At 39.3% G+C, this 19,788-nt stretch overlaps 1 pseudogene; it reads right to left on the bottom strand.

The window, feature by feature from the left end:
• Nucleotides 1–14,153: 14,153 nt before the first annotated feature.
• On the bottom strand, nt 14,154–16,444 carry LOC137216454 (pantothenate kinase 3 pseudogene; annotated as a pseudogene).
• Between the last annotated feature and the right edge of the window lie 3,344 nt (nt 16,445–19,788).

Genomic DNA, 19,788 nt, shown 5'->3' with positions numbered 1-19,788 from the left:
ATAGTAGCCTTCTTGGTTGCAATTGCTTGATGTCTATTTTGCCTGATAGTAATACAAATTAACCATCTTTCTTTCAGTTTTACTGACCATTGGTATTTTTTAACCATCACTTTATTTTCATCCTTTCTGACAGTCTACTCTACCTGCTTCATGAACTACTGAAACACGTTCATAATGCCTGCATTAGACTGTTCAGACTGCCACAACAAAAATACCACAGACTAAGAGGCTTAACAACAGAAATTTGTTTCTCACAGTGCTGGAGGCTGGAAGTACAAGATCAAGGTGTGAGCAGGGGTGATTTCTTCTAAGGCCTCTCTCCTTGGCTTGAAGATGGCCATCTTCTTGCTGCTTTTTCACATGGTTGTCCCTCTTTGTATACACACTTCTGCTGTCTCTCTGTGTGTCCTATACTCCTCTTCTTATAAGCACACCAGTCAGATGGGATTAACGTATCCCCTAACAGCCTTAAATTCACTTAATCACCTTTTAAAGGCCCTATCTCCAAATCCAGTCACATTCTGAGGCACTGGTAATTAGGGCTTCAGGATATGAATTTTGGGAGAACACAGTTCAGTCAATAACAGAACCTAATGTTAAGATGACGTTACCATAGAAAACAAGAGAGCAGAGGCAGGAGCAATGATGCGGAGCAGTCAGGAGGATGATATGTTAGGCTTTCATTTTCCTATAGCTTCTCCAGTTCCTAAAATTCTCGAATGGCCAATGAATCCCAGGCATTTGACTGAGAAATTTGCATTGCTACTACCTCAGCCTGGACCTAAAGGATGGGAACTAGTATTCCACACTAGTTAATAGCTCACAGCTTAAAATCTAACACTTGCCTATTATCAATAGATCTGCTATTTTCTTCCAAGATACTTGACCCTTCTTAACCTCAGCTTCTTAATTAGATACAGAGACAAAATAATTAGTCATACAACTCCAACTGTGAGAATTAAATGAAATTGAGATCTACTTCTGCACATAATCAGGGCTGATTGCTGGGTGGAAAGTTTGGAAAGCTGTTTCCTCAGCCATTTATGCACAGAATGTTCAGGCTTACTCTATTCTAACAGCTGTATGTTCTAGGTTATGCCACAGCATTGTCAATGAGACATGCAGAAGGGGAAGAGTTGAGTCTGTGCACTGGGGTTAGACCTTTTGGGGGCCCAATTATCTCACCAAATACCTCCCTTACTATTTAGCAACCAGAGCCACTATTTCGACTCCTAATCTTCAGGAAGGCAGAGACATTGTCTGAATTTGTTCATGGTCCTATCTTCCCTTCTTAGCACTAACCTTGACATGCACTAGGTGCATGAATGGATGAATAAGTGGATGAATGATAGTTATATTCCACACATATATCTTTCTTCTCTGACAGTTAGTAGCCCCTGGCAGCCCAGGTTCGATCCCCGGTTGGGGATCTAAGATCCTGCAAGCCATGCAGCACAGCTTAAAAAAAAAAAAAAAAACATGGATGCATTATGTTGAACACAAATTATAGCTCAGTGAAGTTGGTTTTTAATATGTCTTTGTATCCCTTCCAGAATCTAGAGCTGTGTCATGCTCATATATGGAATCAACCTGTATTTTCAGATTGAACTGTACAGTTTGGCTTTTTCTGTGTTTGCTTGCATGCTTGTATTTTTTGTTTGTTTGTTTGTTTTGGTTTTTTTTTTTTGCCACAGCCAAGAATATTCTCAGGATCTCCTGACTTATACATCCAACCACATGCTCCCCACCCAGATTTTTCATAGGCTCCACAAACGACATGGTCAAAACACAACGGTCAGTTTCCTGGCATTGCACCGAAGCTGGTCTTCCATTCATTTCCTCATCGAAGAAAACCACCCTAACCCAGCTGCAAAAATCCAAATTCCAAGAGACACACTTAATTCCTCAATATCCCTTACCACAAACGTGGACTTCATCAACAAGTTCAGTACTTCCAAGATACATCTCATCTCAAACCCCATATCTCGCCTTCCATTGCTACGACTGTGGTCTACGAGACTGTAACCTCTCACTGTCATGTGTTTAGTAGCCTCCTAATCTTGTCTCTTGATCGTACAGTTGCTCTATTTCAGTCTGTCCTCCAAGGAACATTTAGAATGAGCTTTAATAAGGTAGATTATAATAATAATTCCCTTCCTTTCAGAAAGCACCCAATGGCTCCATCATAATAAGAACAAAACCCAGAGTCCTTCCCATGGCCCACAGGACGTTCTGTTATTGGGCCCCTCCTACCATTCTCACATCATTTTCTAACACTGTCCTCCCAATACACACTGGCATACAAGCTGTTCCCTAAAACTGCCAAGCTTGCCCATATCTTAGGGCCTTTCGTCTTGCTCTTCTCTTTGCCTCAAGCACTCAGCTCCTATATCTTCCCACTGCTGACTGTGTACTTCTTGTTATTTCCATATTAAATCTAAGTTACGTCTTCTGAAAATCCTTCCTTGCCTTCCCCACCCTAGTCATTCTCTGTCACATTTTCCCATATTATTTTCTTAATGGCTCTCAAATCTTGAGTGTATCAACCCCTGTAGAATGTGAGCTCCATGAGAACCATGACCCTGTCTGTCAGGTTCTCTGATTTATCTCCAGTGCCTATCACAGTGCCTCACATATCACTGGTAACCAATAAATATTTGTTGAATGAATGACTGAGTGAGTGAATGACGTAGATTAAGCATGCTAAGTTGTGAGGACTCAGGCATAGTCTGGGACATGGGATTTGGGAGGATGGGAGAGTGAGCTCAGGTGTCTCTGAAGCAGCAGTTTTGTTTGAACCCATGAAAACTGTGGTTGGAAAACTGGGTAGAAAGAACAGGATAATTGAGGTAGTGCTTCTAGCTGCCTTGGGTATGAAAGTGTAGCATATGTTCTATACCTATTCTCTTTCTTTATTAATAAAAGAATCCCAAATTTATTTGGGACAGTAATGTTTCCAGTAAAAGACCACATTTATAGCCTCCTTTGCAGCCAAGAATGGTCACATGACCAACTTCTACCTAATGAGGTGATGGCAGAAGTGTTGTATAGTAGTTCCAGGAAGGTAGCTAAAAGGGAGATGAATGTCTCAGACCATGGTGTTTCTCATACCATCTGTTGTGGACTGAACTGTGTCCCACCCAAATTCATATGTTGAAGCTTTAACCCCCAGTACCTCAGAATGTGACTGTGTTTGAAGATAGGGCCTTTAAGGGGTGATTAAATTAAAATGAGGCCATTAGGGTAGACACTAATACAATATGATTGGTTTCTTTATAAGAGGAGTTTAGGACACATAAAGAGATAACCAGGGTGTGTATGCACAGAGGGACAGCCATGTGAAGAAGGAGTAAGAAGGAGGCCATTTGCAAGCCAAGGAGAGAGGCCTCAGAAGAAACCGAACCTGTGGACACCTGGATCTTGGACTTCCAACCTTTAAAACTGTGAGAAATAAATTTCTGTTGTTTAAGCTACTCAGCCTGTGGTGTCTTGTTATGGCAGCCATAGCAACCTAATACACCATCCGATAAGGTTTTCAATTTTGACAGCTCATTAGAATCAACTGGGGTGAACCTTAAATATACTGATGACTAGGCTTATCCCTAGAGGCTCTGATTCAGCTGGTTGAATCTGAGCATTAGAGGGGATCCTAATGGATATCCAGAGTTGAAAACCACATGTCTAGGAGAATAGTTTTTTGCACTCCATTGAGCAGGCTGAGAGTGGTGAATCTAGCATCCTTTAGAAGGCATCCCCCGGTATCTCCCTCCTTCCACTGTTTTTCCTCTACCCCATATCCTCCTTCTTTTTCTGCCCTATCCAGATCTCCACAGATGGACCCAGAGATGCCCCCATCTCTTAATCCTGTTCCATATCCAAGTTCAGTCCTAATTTGAGGAACATTTAATAGCTTCAGCCCCACTTCTGCCCTCCCTGTCAAGAAAAGTGAGTCTCGAGGGGCCTCACATTCTCTTACTCTGCCTGTTAGCCAGAGTCAGGGCAGCTCTCTAGAGGTAAATTCTTGCCTCTTAATCCAATTATAAAATGGATGAAAGACATGAACAGAGGGCAAATAGGCTTAGGAAAAGCTATTCAACATCTTTAGCCATCATGCAAATGCAAATTAAAGGCACAATGAAATTTTAAACCCACCTATTAGAATGGCTGAAAAAAAGTGACAAAACCAAATGCAGGCAACACTGGATAAACTGAGTCACTCACACATTGCCAAAGGGAATGCAAAGTGGTACAGGCCGTCTGGAAAACAATTTGGCAGGTTTTTCAAAACGAAACATGCGATTACCAAATGATACAGCAGTTGCACTCTGGGCAATTTACCCAGAGAAATGAAAATTTATGTTTACACAAAAACCTTTACATGAAGTTCATCACAGTTTTACTCACAATGGTTAAAAAGTGGAAATAGCCCAGATGTCTTTCATCGGGGGAATGGGTAAGCAAACTGTGGTACATTCACACCGTGGAATCCTATTCAGCAATATAAAGGAACAGATGATAGACACACTTTAGAACTTGGATGGATCTCAGGAGAATTATGCTGAGTGAAAGAAATCCGTTCCTAAATGATTCCATTTCTATGACATTTAGGAAATTATAATAATGTTTGACAGAGTTTAGGGATGTGGGATCAGGAAGAAGGTGGGTGTGGCTATAAGGCTAGCATGAGGGAAATGTGTGGTGATGAAACAGTTTTTGATCTTGTTTGTGGTGATAGTTAGAACACCTACATAGCTGGTAAAAGTGCATGGTATGATATATATAAGTATTATGCACAGGTGTTCTAACACACAAATGAGTGCATGTAAAATGGCAAAATCTGTCTTTAAAACTTTGAACTCAAGGCATACCAGAGAGAGATTTGCTTCCTTCATAAAGATATGTATATTCTCATTAGGAGAAAGAATGAAAAACACCTTTCCACAGTGCCTGCCTTAGCCCTAAGGCTCAGCCAGCCCCTGCTACTGAGTCTTGACTTTTAAAGAGCCCTTGAAGAAGTGTTTAGGGATTCTTCTTTTTGCTTTCTATTACTGGTTTCTAATTTGATTCCATCGTGGCCAGGAAACACACTCTGCAAGATTTCAATTCTTGTTTTTTTATTTATTTAATTAATTACTTTTTTTATTTTTAATTTTTTTTTTTTTTTTTGCGGTACGCGGGCCTCTCACTGTTGTGGCCTCTCCCGTTGCGGAGCACAGGCACTGGATGTGAAGGCTCAGCGGCCATGATTCACGGGCCCAGCTGGTCCACAGCATGTGGGATCTTCCTGGACTGGGGCAAGAACCCAAGTCCCCTGCATCGGCAGGCAGACTCTCAACCACTGGGCCACCAGGGAAGCCCCTATTTTTATTTTTTTTAATATATTTATTTCTTTATTTATGGCTGCGTTGGGTCTTTGTTGCTGCACACGGGCTTTCTCTACTTGCGGCTAGCGGGGGCTACTCTTCATTGCAGTGCACGGACTTCTCATTGCAGTGGCTTTTCTTTTTGCGGAGCATGGGCTCCAGATGCGCGAGTTTCATTAGTTGTGTCATGCAGGCCCAGTAGTTGTGGTGCACGGGCTTAGTTGCTCCGTGGCATGTGCTCAACACAATAAAGGCCATATACAACAAACCCACCACAAACATCATTCTCAATGGTGAAAAACTGAAAGCATTTCCTCTAAGATCAGGAAGAAGACAAGGATGTCCAGTCTCACCACTATTATTCAACATAGTTTTGGAAGTCCTAGCCAAGGCAATCAGAGAAGAAAAAGAAATAAATGGAACCTAAATTCGAAAAGAAGAAGTAAAACTGTCACTGTCTGCAGATGACATGATACTCTACATAGATAATCGTAAAGATGCCACCAGAAATCTACCAGAGCTAATCAATGAATTTGGTAAAGTAGCAGGATACAAAATTAATGCACAGAAATCTCTTGCATTCCTATACACTAACAACAAAAATCAGAAAGAGAAATTAAGGAAACATTCCCATTTACTGCTGCAACAAAAAGAATAAAATACCTAGGAATAACCTACCTAAGGACGTAAAAGTCCTATACTCAAGAGACTATAAGTCATTGATGAAAGAAATCAAAGATAACAAAAACAGATGGAGAGATGTACCATGTTCTTGGACTGGAAGAATCAACATTGTGAAAATGATTATACAACCGTAAGCAATCTACAGATTCAATGAAATGCCTAACAAATTACCAATGGCATTTTTTACAGAACTAGAACAAAAAGTCTTAAAAATTATATGGAGACAAAAAAGACCCTGAATAGTCAGTGCAATCCTGAGGGAAAAAAACCGGAGCTGGAGGAATCAGACTCCCTGACTTCAGACTATACTACAAATCTACAGTAGTCAAGACAATATGATACTGGCACAAAAACAGAAATATAGATCGATGGAAGAGGATAGAAAGCCCAGAGATAAACCCATACACCTATGGTCAACTAATGTATGCCAAAGGAGGCAAGGATATACAATGGAGAAAAGACAGTCTCTTCAATAAGTTGTGCTGGGAGAACCGGACAGCTACATGTAAAAGAATGAAATTAGAACACTCCCTAACACCATACACAAAAATAAACTCAAAATGGATTAGAGACCTAAATGTAAGACCGAACACTATAAAACTCTTAAAGGAAAACATCAGAGGAACACTCTTTGACATAAATCACAACAAGATCTTTTTTATCCACCTCCTACAGTAATGGAAATAAAAACAAAAATAAACAAATGGGACCTAATGAAACCTAAAAGCTTTTGCACAGCAAAGGAAACTATAAACAAGACAAAAAGACAACCCTCAGAATAGGAGAGAGTATTTGCAAGCGAATCAACAGACAAAGGATCAATCTCCAATATATATAAACAGCATATGCAGCTCAATATTAAAAAAAGGAACAACCCAATTAAGAAATGGGCAGAAGACCTAAATAGACATTTCTCCAAAGAAGACATACAGATGGCCAAGAGGCACATGAAAAGCTGCTGAACATCACTAATTATTAGAGAAATGCAAATCAAAACTTCAATGAGGTATCACCTCACACCAGTTAGAATGGGCATCATCAGAAAATCTACAAACAACAAATGCTGGAGACGGTGTGGAGAAAAGGGAACCCTCTTGCACTGCTGGTGCGAATGTAAATTGGTATAGCCACTAGGGAGAACAGTATGGAGGTTCCTTAAAAAACTAAAAATAGAATTACCATATGACCCCGCAATCCCACTACTGGGCATATACCCAGAGAAAACCATAATTCAAAAAGACACACGCACACCAATGCAGCCCTATTTACAACAGCCAGGTCATGGAAGCAACGTAAATGCCCATCGACAGATGAATGGATAAAGAAGACGTGGTACACATATACAATGGAATATTACTCAGCCATAAAAAGGAACAAAATTGGGTCATTTGTAGAGACGTACATGGACTTAGAGACTGTCATACAAAGTGAAGTAAGTCAGAAAGTGAAAAACAAATATCATAGATTAACACATATATGCGGAATCTAGAAAAATAATGCAGGTGAACTGGTTTGCAAGGCAGAAATAGAGACACTGATGTAGAGAACAAATGTATGGACGCCAAGGGGAGAAAGTGCGGTTGGGCGTTGTGGGTGGTCGTGGGATGAATTGGGAGATCGGGATTGACATGTATACACTGATATGTATAAAATAGATAAGTAATAAGGACCTGCTGAAAATAAATAAATTTTTAAAAATATATTGCCGTTCCCCTTTTGAATATGGATAATGAAATCTTGGAAGAGTTGATGTGCCTGGCCAAGGTCATGCAACTTGTGGTACCACTAAGTGGTAGAGCCATAAAACCAGGGATCCAGTCTTAAGTTATTTGATGTCATTACCCCATCTACTGACAGATGACATTGTACTGCAAAAATTAAAATGGCCATGGCTGGTCTAATTCTTTATCTACAATAAGAGTATAAGAAAAAATGTTGGTCTTCCCTGGTGGCGCAAGGGTTAAGAATCTGCCTGCCAATGCAGGGGACACATGTTCAAGCCCTGGTCTGAGAATATCCCAAAGCCACGGAGCAACTAAACCCATGTGACACAACTACTGAGCCTGTGCTCTAGAGCGCGTGAGCCACAATTACTGAGCCCGTGTGCCACAGCTACTGAAGCCCGCACACCTAGTGCCCATGCTCCGCAACAAGAGAAGTCACTGCAATGATAAACCTGTGCACCGCAATGCAGAGTAGCCCCCACTTGCTGCAACTAGAGAGAGTCCACGCGCAGCACCAAAGACCCAACACAGCCAAAAATAAATTAAAACAAAAAGAAAAAGTGTTGAAGAAAGGAAACAGGAAAAACAAAAGTAAACAAAAGCAAAATAAAAACAAAAAAGAAAACAAATAAACAAACGAAAAACCCAGAAAAGCTATGATCAAATGCTAAGTGTCATGAAGAAAAGTAAGGCTTGTCTGATAAGTTGACAGAGATGTGAGTTTAGTAAGGAAGGTGTTATAGGGCTATCTGGGGCAGGCTGCTACAGGAAAACACATAATTGTAGGAGAACATGTTTGGTGAGTTAGGGTTAGAGGCACAGAAAAGAGACTAGTGTGGCTGGAGAAAAATTCATTCAACAAATATTCAAGTATCCACTGAACCAGGCATTACTATAGGCACTTAGGATATGTTAATGAACAAACCAACAAAGATTCCTGCCCTCCTGGAATTTATATTTTTCCACGAAGGGAGATGGCCAATTTACAAAATTGCATATGAATAAAGTGTATTGTAGTCCAAAAGGTGGTAAACAATTGGGACCAGAAAAGGAAGCAGACAGGGAAGAAGTGGAAGCAAGAGTCCAGGGAGAGGGTTGGAAACAAATACTATTAGGTATTCTTGCAATTGACAGTAGAGTTATTAGTGGGCGGCAGTTTTCTCCATTACGTTGCTTTTGTCAAATATCAATGTAAATGCTATGCTGGCTTTACTGCACAGAGACAAGAATACATTTTTCCTATGTTTTGGTGGGGGACTCGACTGCTTGTTTAATATAGTGGAGCCCCAGGGACACTAAAGTCTGATGGCTTTTTGTCATCATTGGCCACTCGTGTTTTTTTCTTTTTCTTTTCTTTTTTTTTTTTTTTGCGGTATGCAGGCCTCTCAGTGGTGTGGCCTCTCCCGCTGCGGAGCACAGGCTCGGGATGCGCAGGCTCAGCGGCCATGGCTCACACGCCCAGCCGCTCCACGGCACGTGGGATCTTCCCGGACCAGGGCATGAACCCGTGTCCCCTGCATTGGCTGTGGACTCTCAACCACTGCGCCACAAGGGAAGCCCGCCACTCGTTTTTAAGTTCACACCCTCTGTTGTGTAGACTATCAATTTGGACGTCAGTTCTCTAGGTTTGAGACCCGGCCTGGCAGTAACCCTGGCCAGGCGGTGCCCAGGTGACAAGGAGAGACACTGTGCCAAGGAGATGTAGGAGAGTGGCGCTGGCGCCTGAGAAGAACCCTCTCCTGCATAAGGCTCTCTCCCCTCGGCCCTCTGGGTGGGGTCGGGAATCTGGCCCCTCCTCCCAGTACAGAGTAGATTGAGTGATAGAGGGTCACGTGACCTGAGCTGCACCAATCAAAGTCCTCTTCCGGTGAGCTTAACGTTGAGAGGGACCCGTTAAGATGCCCAGTTCCGGAAACACTGAGGCTTCTCCGCTCCGAACTCTGGAGAGGGAGGAACCTGCTCCTACTGCTGGGGTCTTGGACAGCTCAAGTTTTTTCCAACTCTTGTTCCAATCAGGTAAATTACAACAGCATTCTTTCTATAAATTACGCCTCTATTGACCTAAATTAAATTACCCAGGATCAAGGTTTGGGGGTTAATAAGACAGGCAATCGAACGGATTGCTGGGTCCACTGTCCTGTCCATGCTCCATGCGTTCCTCTTTCCTCAGCTGTGATTCGCTTCAGTTGTGTGGCTAATCATTTCCTGCTCTCTGTTTAAAATCCCTCGATCAGCCTTCTGCTTCTTAAAAAAAAGTTGGGGCTTCCCTGGTGGCGCAGTGGTTGAGAGTCCGCCTGCCGATGCAGGGCACAGGGGTTCGTGTCCCGGTCAGGGAAGATCCCACATGCCATGGAGCGGCTGGGCCCGTGAGCCATGGCCGCTGAGCCGGCACGTCCGGAGCCTGTACTCTGTGACTGGAGAGGCCACAACAGTGAGAGGCCCGCGTACCGGGAAAAAAAAAATTGTATTTCTCCTTTGCACCTCAGTTTTGTTTGCAGTTTGTTTTGATATCCCAGACTTTAAATTGTAAGTATTGAAATGTATGTCTCTCTCTCCCCCCTCCCCCACCTCTCTGTCTCTCTCTGGTCTCTCTCTCTCTCTCTCTCTCTCTCTATATATATATATATATGGTATTTCATTTCTTTTATACTTAAAATGGTTACCTTCTGAAGAGCAGATAAATACTCATCTACATCTTGGAGATGACTGCACTTTTATTTATTTTAATGGGCTCTCTAAAGCAGTTTGAAATAGTTTTTTAATGGATGATGCGGCATGAGCATTTATCCATCCTCCTAACTGTATTTCAATTAGTTAAACTCTTATTAAACAATGTCGTTTATACAATAACCATTCCTTTAACCAGTGATTTTTTTAATTCTTTATTTTAAAATAATTTTAGGCTCACAGAAACTTTGCAAGTAGTATAGAAAGCCTTCACCCAGATTTCCCTAATGTTAACATCTTATACAGCCAAAGAAAAACTATCAAAATTAGGAAATTAACATTGATGCAGTACTATTAACTAATCTACATACTTTATTTGAATTTCATCATTTGTCCCAGTAATCTCATTTTTCTATTCCAGCATCCCATTCTGGATACCACATTGCATTTGGCCATCATTTCTCCTTAGTCTCCTCCAGGCTGACAGTTCCTTAAGCTTTCTGGGTGTTTCCCAATCTTGACGCTTTTGAAGATACTGGTCAGGTATTTTATAGAATGTGTGTCAACTTGGGTTTGTCTGATGTGTTCTTGTGATTTGATTGAACTTACACATTTTTGGCAACAGTACCTGTTTTATTCTCTTCCCCTTCATCTCATTGGTGATGGAGGAATTTCCACCCTTGTGTTATGGGGGTGGCTGAACACACGACACCTGACACTGGACAGATACTACCCAGAGCAGCTTATTAGTAACATTTACTCACAGCCTGGGGAGGAGGACACCACTGGCCAGGTAGAGCCCCACAGGAGTCATTCTCTGGAAGAGAGTGAAAAAGCAGGGGCTGTGGGGGGCAGTCTGTAGTAGCAAGAGGACGAGGTGACCCTTGGTTCACATGGGAGGATGTGATTGGCTTGTTTGAATACTTCTGTGAGCTGGTAGGGAACTGAAACCTGATAGTCAGGGGCGAGCAGGCACTGTGGCTAGTTCCCATGATAAGGCTGGTTCTTTGGCTAGGGGACCTTCTTCCCGGCAGCACAACAGGGGAATGGGAACTTGTGGTTAGTCCATTTGAGACCCTCTGGGTTTCCCCCAAATGTCAAGGCATACGTGTCACTGTGCCTTAATTTTCGGTCTTATACCACGGCGCTGCAAAAGCAATTCTGTTCCTTGCTCCAAGCATCATGTGAGGGGGTACATGATGTCCATATGTTGTATTAATGATGATATTCATTTGCAACACTTGATTAAGGTAGGGACAACTGTGTTGCTCCATTGTAATAGTATTGTTTTCCTATTTGTAAGTAATAAATATCGTGTAGGAAATACTTTCAGACTATGAAAATATCCTATTTCTTCTCAGACTGTTATTCACGACTTTTAAAATCCATCTGTTGATCTTGCCTACAACAATTATGACTTAATGGTGACTTTCTATTTCCTTATTCTTACTACATTGGTTCATTGGAATTCTGAGGAGCTGTCTTTTCTCCCCCATTTATTTATTTATAAATTTTCAAGTTGTTTATAAAACTTGTTTTATTTCAAATTATTGAATCAAATAGCTAATCAAATTATTTGTCAGTATTGAATCATGAATAACTATGTTATATTGTGACTTATAATCAAATTAAATCATTATTTAGTTTCTTGAATTGTTCCAGCTTTGGTGACTGCAAGCTCCTTTTGGTGGGGTCTGTGTTCTTTCAGCATGACCTGATCCTTTTTTGTGTACTTCCTTGCTGGCATTGTAAGGTATTCCTGTTCATCTTGTGTTTTTGTCCCCACCACGGCCCTGAAATCAAAACACTTCTGCAAAGAGCCATGTTTCCTTTTCTTGGAAAATGACATTTGGAAACCAATATCTCAGTGTGTGTTCATTGCTATTGCGGTTTCATTGCTGCTAAGTCCTCCCTCTCCGTCCACAAATGAAGGAAATATATTGTATGTATATACTCATGCTTACAGATACTTCTCAATTTCTCTAGCTATATGTATAGATATTGAAAGCCAGGAGCTCATACTGATACTTCTTATTTTAATCCATTGTAGCCTTGTTTGTAACTTCTTTGTCTCACCTGGCTCTCCTTATCTTCAATATTTACTTACTTGTTCATTCCTGATATATACATGAAGTACTTGCAGAAAGGCTACCCAATACGCCTGTTAGAAACAGATTTGATAACTTGTGTTTGTGTACAGTTCTTTATGTCTTAGGCCTCAGAGGATGCAGTCAAAGAACTACTATTTCCCTAAGTTGCTTAGCTTAGCTATTTTCTTTCTCCCCTCTTCAGCTGTGGTTAAGACATTCATTTGTAATATAGTTAGGTTAATTTGTTGGTGTTTGTATTTGACTTTGCCTCCTCCCCACATCTTAGTTGATTTTAATTTTTTATTTAATTCTGGGGTATGTGAAATATTACTGTGATTCAAAGAGTCAGGGCTGCACAGAAACATCTATTAGACAAGTGTCACTCTTTCCTCATGCCTTCTAAGCCCCTCCCATTCGCCACTTATTTCCCACACTCCCCCTGTAGATAACCAATCTCGTTAGCTTCTGGTTTAATCTTTCCTGTATTTACTCTGCACAAATGAACTGATACATATATGTGTTCTTATATTCCCTTGTTTATTAAATGAAGGACGGCATTTTATAATGCTCCTTTGCACTTTTCCTTTTTCAGTTAACAGCATCCCATAAAAAACTCTTTATGCCATAGAGGGCTTCATTGTTTTTTTGTTTTTGTTTCTCTTTTTATACAGCTGCATTGGACTCGGCTGACATATGTAGGGGCATTTAACTGGTTTTCAACATTCTGCAACTACAAACAATGCTGCAGTGAATAACCTTAGGCATAAGTATTTTTGTGTTGGCGGAAATGGATCTTCAAGTTTTATTCCCAGCAGTAGTATTGTTGGGCCAAAAGTTAAGTGCATGTGTATTTCTGTTAGGTATTTCCAAATTTCTCTCCAGAAGGGTTGTACTGGTTTTCACTCCCACTAGCTACTGTGACTGTTTCCCCACAGACTCACTAACAGAACATGTTGCCCTACTTTTGTGACCTTTGTTGATGTGGTAGGTGAGAAATGATATCTCGGCATTGTCTTAGTATGCACTTGTCTAATTATGAGAAAGTGTGACTATATTTTGAGGACTGTTTTATATATTTTTTGTGAATTATCTGTTCATATCTTTTCCCATTTTTCTGTAGAAATATTAGCCTTTTGTCCTTCAATACTTCAGAGTTCTGTATATACTTGGACTATTATTCATTTGTCCGTGAGGCATGTGCAAATACTTTATCTCAGTTTGTCAATTGCCTTTTGACTTAGTTATGATGTGTTTGCTGTACATTAAAAAAATCCTTCGTAGTCACATAGATCATTGTTTTCTTTCATTGCCTCTGGAAATTTGAGTCACAGTTAGAAAGCCTTTCCCTACGCTGAGGTTAAAGCAGAGTCCTGCCATATTTTCTTAAAGATTTTGTTATGGTTTCATTTGTTTAGATTCCTAACCCGTTTACAGTTTATTTCTGTGTATGGTGTGTGGTATGGATCTACATTGATTCTTTTCCCAGATGTCTCATTTGTTCCAGCATCATTTATTGAACGTCCATCTTTGCCTCAGTGCTTTTAAATGCCCTTTCATCATATACTGAAATTTCCATATATTATTCTCGTTTTTCTGGGTTTTCTTTTTTTTTTTTTTTTTACAAATTTTGGAACTATAATGCTTTTATTACCAGAATGTACGAAACACTGATCCTTTTATAATTCTGCAATACTGCCTCAGATTCCCAGTTTCAAAACAACTCATCTTTTAAATTTCCATAACATCTGTTTAGAACAAATGATTTTGCTGCTGTTCACAGTAGAAGACAGTCTTTAGCTTTGATGGTTCAGACCTAATTAAACAGAAATGGCTAACTTTGGGCCTAAGATAAATGTGGTATAGAGAGAAGAGCACAGAACCCTACCAATACACATAAACCATACTCCATTCAAATAGTCCTGGGACCTCACTGAACGGACTTTCAAATAAGTAATTAAGCCTCCAATTAAACAACATTTTAAAATGTACTATCTGATAAACTCAAAATACAAAAAATGCAGTATCACCAATTATGTGCATTTTCTAGGATTCATTTTAAAGTTCAGGCTAATGTTTAACAACAGTATTTCAATTAAATTATGGCATTTGAAAAAGGTTATACTTCTGGGGAAAGAGCACATAAACATGATTTTTGGGAGAAGATATGTTTGGAAAACAACAGTAATGAATAATTAATATTGCTTTAACATTTCTAAAATCATATAAAAATGATCATCTTTGATTGCCATTTCAGTAAGTTTCGATACAGGATATGTTACTGTCCACTTACTAGTAACCAAAACACACATAGAACAGACTTGTAACAAATATTCAGAATCAATTCTTTTCATGAGATAAACATTTCTGAGACTTTAAGATTCATGTTTGAACATACAGTACTGCAATGTTGGCTACATAAAATAAAATAAATAGAAAATCTTTTTCAGAGGAAGCTCATTAATCAGAGGCTGTCTTGCATTTAAGGATTTAACACTGGCTATATACAGAAGGGAAAGCATTTCACTTAGAAATACTTCACATTACTGGAACTCTCTTTTTAATATGGCAACATATAGCAGCTTACCATATTCTGATACTTAAAAATCAACAGGAATAGTGCTACTCTTTCATCCTTTGGTTCCCAGTGACAAATAATGCAGTAATAACACCTCCAGTTTTCAGTTCCTCTTGAGTGACATTAACAGAGAGAAACCCGATGCTTTAGCTGAAATTTGGCAGCCCAAGAAGTGCACCAACTGCTCCAAACTATCCCTCATGCTCTAGAAACAATGCTTTCAGTTGACCTTTTGACCAATAATCCAGTGCATATGCCAAAAGTTTCATCGAGAGAGTATTGACACGTAAAAAGTTTCCAACAAAGACAACTCTGTTTATTTTCTCATTAACAGCACACATTCGTGCCACAGAACCAATGTTATTGGTGATAGTAACTAATGTAGCTCTTGCTAGATCTTCTTTACTAACAGATTCTCGCTTCTCCTTATAAATCATATTCCCAAAACTAGATGCTACAGCCCAACCAGGCAGACCAAATCTTTCAAAATCTCCTCCGTAAATATCACGGACCAGCTTGTCAGCTTGGGTGCTGTCACCTTTGGATGCCATTTCAAGAGCCTCTTCAAAACTTTCACAGCCAGTCAATAAACTACATAAACCAAGAAAGGTACCACCTCCAAGGCTTGTCCCAGTTACTCGTTTATAGTTGTCTTTGGAATGGACTGCTAAAATACTGACTCCCGAACCAATGTTTACTACCAGAAGTGGATAGGGATCATCCAGGTTGAAAGGCATCTTTTGGCATCTCTCAGGTTCTGAGGCATTAGCAAAATAATAGCACTCTGCTTGTCCATTGAAACTGACAGAATCTATATACAGCAAGCCCTTTACAAGGCAGTCAAGTTCATCCATTTGTGCAGGTGGAGGTTTCCAATTGTGCGAAAATCTTTTTCAAACTTGTAAGCACCACCTCCTGTAGCACATAGCACCGTGTGTAATGTTGAGAAGTTTTTATCTCTTCCCATTTGGATAAAAGTAGGCAGGTCCTGGGTTGGAAATCTGATAAAGTGCAAGTTCCCTCTCCGGCCAAAAACCGTTAAATCTTTCAGTTCAAGGTGTACATCCCGAATACCAGTGGATCCATAGGCTACGTTAGAAGTCAGATATTTCCGGATACTTTTTAAGCTCTCAACTTCTTCTTGTTCTTCCTCTGCTGTGATATCGATAGGTTCAAAATATGAGAGCTTTACCAGAGTTCCCCCGATGTCCATGCCAAACCATGGGAAAGCTCACATCCAGCCTGTTAGATACGTCTATGTCTGTTCTCTTAGGGGTATCTGCTCTTAAAGGAAGAGTAACTGGAGATGCTATATTGCAGACCATGAACGTCTTGGTTACCTTAATATCCAGACTAGAACATTATAGGTCCCTTCTTTTGCATAGAGATCCTTTCAACTCAGCAGAGTTCTGGAATTCATTTCCTCTCTCTGGTCTTGACAAAAACTTCACATACCTTACTGCTTGGGTTAGCAAAGTAGACACCCAAACCTACACTTAAAAAATCACGTCAGTTGAGGTACAGAGGAACACCACTGCTTAGATTTTTACTATTATTTAAGTAGCGTGAAAAACACAAGTAAAGGTAATGCAAACATTGCCACTGTTTGGGTTAGGGTTTCTTGGCATCCTTGATCTTCATGGCGTCGGCCTGAGGGGCGAGAGGCAGCCTCGGGTACGGCGCGCAGAGGGTTGCGGCGGAGACCTTTCTGGGTTTTCTATTCTGTTTCACTGGACTATTTGTCTACTCATGTACCAGTACCACAGTGTTATAATTACCGAGGCTTTATAGCATGCTTTAATGTCTGGTATCATTACTCCCCATTTACAGGTTTTCTTTTTCACTTATATCCTGGCTATTCTTGCATGATTTTTAAAAAATATATTAATTTTATTATCCATTGATCTAACTCCATAGAAACATTTGCTGGTATTTTTGAGATTATATTAAATTTATACATTAGTTTAGGGAGAACTGACATCTTCTTAATGTTGTGTTATTCTATCCAAGAACATTGACCAATGTCTTTGTACTTATTCAAGTTTCCTTCTATGTCGTTCAGGAGTGTCTAAAAATTGTCCTTGCATAGCTGCTCTTATTAAGTTTATTTCTATGCATTTAAGCTTTGTTTTTGGTATTGTATATGGAATTTTCTCTACTAAAGTGTCCTCCAGCTGTGTGTGTGTGCGCACACAAAGACCATTGACTTTTGTATGTAACTCTATATCCTACTACCTTGATGATTTCTCTTATTGTTTTACTCAATCTGTCATTGTTTCTATAGGGCTTTTCAGGTGTACGGTAATATCATCTGCACACAGAGGTGGCTTTACTTCTTGTTATTCATTCTCAGAAATCTAATTGATTTCTCTAGTCAACTGACTAATGCTTGTAGTTGAAGACTGAACAGGAATGATATAATGGGCATACTTTTCTTATTCCTGAGCTTATTGGAAAACCTCTGGTAGTCCCCCACTAAATAAAATACTTGCATGAGGAATTAATTATATATCTTTTATCATGTTAAGAATGCGTCCCTCTTTCCCACTTCTTGAGGTTTTTCTTTTCTTAACATGAATGGGTGTTGAAGTTTCCCAAAGATTTGTTTGGCATCTGTGGTTTTAATCATATGATATTTGTCCTTAATTATATGACGATGGTGAATGATATCAATGGAGTTCCTAATATAGAGCCAGCCTTGTATTAATGGAATAAATTGCACTTGATCACAGTATATTAGTTTCTAAATGTATTGTTGGATGTTTGCTAATATTCTATTTAGTATTTTGGTATCTACCTTTTACCTGTTAGCATCCTACTGGCTTCATATAAGAAGTTAGGGAAGTTTCCTTCCTTTCTAATGTTCTTACATAACTCATAGAGCTTTGGTACTATTTGATCTTTGATGGTTTACTAGGATTCACCTGTAAAACCATCTGAGCAAGGTGCTTCTTGAGGGTATTGCTGTAATAACTTTATTTCTTCTATGAAAATTGCCTAATTTAAGCTTTCTAACACTAGAATCAGAATTTTGGTAATTTGTATTTATCTAGGAAGTTACCTATTTCATATAGATTTTCAAGTTTATTTGCATAGAGGTTGGCAAAGTAATCTCCTCTTTTTTCTGTTTCAATGATTATTTCTCCTTTGTCTATTATTTTGTGTATGTGTGATCTCTCCCTTTCTTCCTTCATCAAGCCAGCTAGGGGTTTGTCCATTTTGAAAAACAAAATTTCATTTTTCTATTTTGTATCTCATTCATTTCTGCTTTTATGTTTTGCTTTCTTTAATTCTTCTTTTTTACCTAGTTGCTTTTGTTTTTTCATTTTTTGAGGCCATACTTTAATTAATCTTCATTCTTCCATTTTTACTCATAAAAGTGCCTACTGTGTGAATTTGCCTCAGATCACTGCTCTAAATGTATCCCTTAGATGCCAATATGTAGTTTTTCAGTCAATCTTTTAAAAAATTTCTTTACAACTTCAGTTTGCATCTCTTCTTATATTCAACAGTTTTTAAGAGAAGCTTTAAAAATTTTTTTCAGGTGGAAAGGCCTTTCTGTTTTCAACTTTTGTTACTAACTTTTATAGCATTGGGGTTAGAGAGGATTGTTTGTACTATTTCTACTTTATAGAAATTAATTATCTAATCTCTGTGAGATAATTATGATCCATTTTTGACAAGAATATATTCCCTATATAACATTATTGATTAGCTTTCTCTTTTTTTATATGACTTGATCAGCCTTAGACTGAGTTTGGTGTATTAAATCTCCTAGTGTTACTGTTTCCTGTTATTATTATTATTTTATCTACGTCTCCTTGCATTTTCGCTTTATAAAGGTGTTTGTTTGTTATTGGTTCATAAATATTCCTAAGGGTTATATCTTCATTGTGAGTTTTGGCTTTTATCATTAAGACATGTTTTTGGTCACGTTTAATGCTTTCTTAAAATCATCCTGAACCACCTGTTTTCTTAACTTTACTCTCTGGCCTATGCATTTTTTCCTCCAGTATCATTTAACACTCACCTACTGCATTATGATAAAAAGTTTGTTGTATTTTCTTCTACTTCTCTACCTTCTCTCATTTTTAGTTGCACAGTTTCTGTGTTTTTTTTTTCACAGCATAAAACTTTTGTACATTAGCCTTCTCCCCTTTCCCCCACCTTCATTTTACTATTGTATGTAAAATACTCACCATTGGGTATTTTGGTGAAGTTTTCCTTCTCATCGCAGTGGGATCACAATCCCAGTTCCTCTTTTAGATTACTTGGCAAACATTCTGTAAAGAGAAGTATAGGAAATATTGTAAGTTCCTGGGTCACAGTGTCACTGTCTCTCTACTCAACTTTGCTACTGTAGTGCAAAAGCATTCATAGTCAATACATAAATGATTGATCATGGCTTTGATCCAATAAAACTTCATTTACAAAATCAAGCAGTGTGCTGAATTTGGTTCAGTGGGCCAGTTTGCAGACCCCTGCTCTAGTAGCTTCCTTAGGAAGGGCTGAGGGGTGCAGAATTTCCTAAGTTTCTGCAAGTTCAAAAGCTTTTTCTGTAGGCTGTGATATTTAAAGGACACCCAAGTTGGTTATGAAATCTATGCTTCAGCCTTTCTTTTTATTCAATCTCTGTCTTTTGATTTTTTTAAATATTCTGTTTAAGGTGGGTTTCATATCCTCCA

Source organism: Pseudorca crassidens, chromosome X (assembly GCF_039906515.1).
Source record: "Pseudorca crassidens isolate mPseCra1 chromosome X, mPseCra1.hap1, whole genome shotgun sequence".
NCBI classification, from domain to species: Eukaryota; Metazoa; Chordata; class Mammalia; order Artiodactyla; family Delphinidae; genus Pseudorca; species Pseudorca crassidens.
The sequence above is the reverse complement of the archived record's forward strand: the minus strand, read 5'-3'. Positions and strand labels throughout refer to the sequence as shown.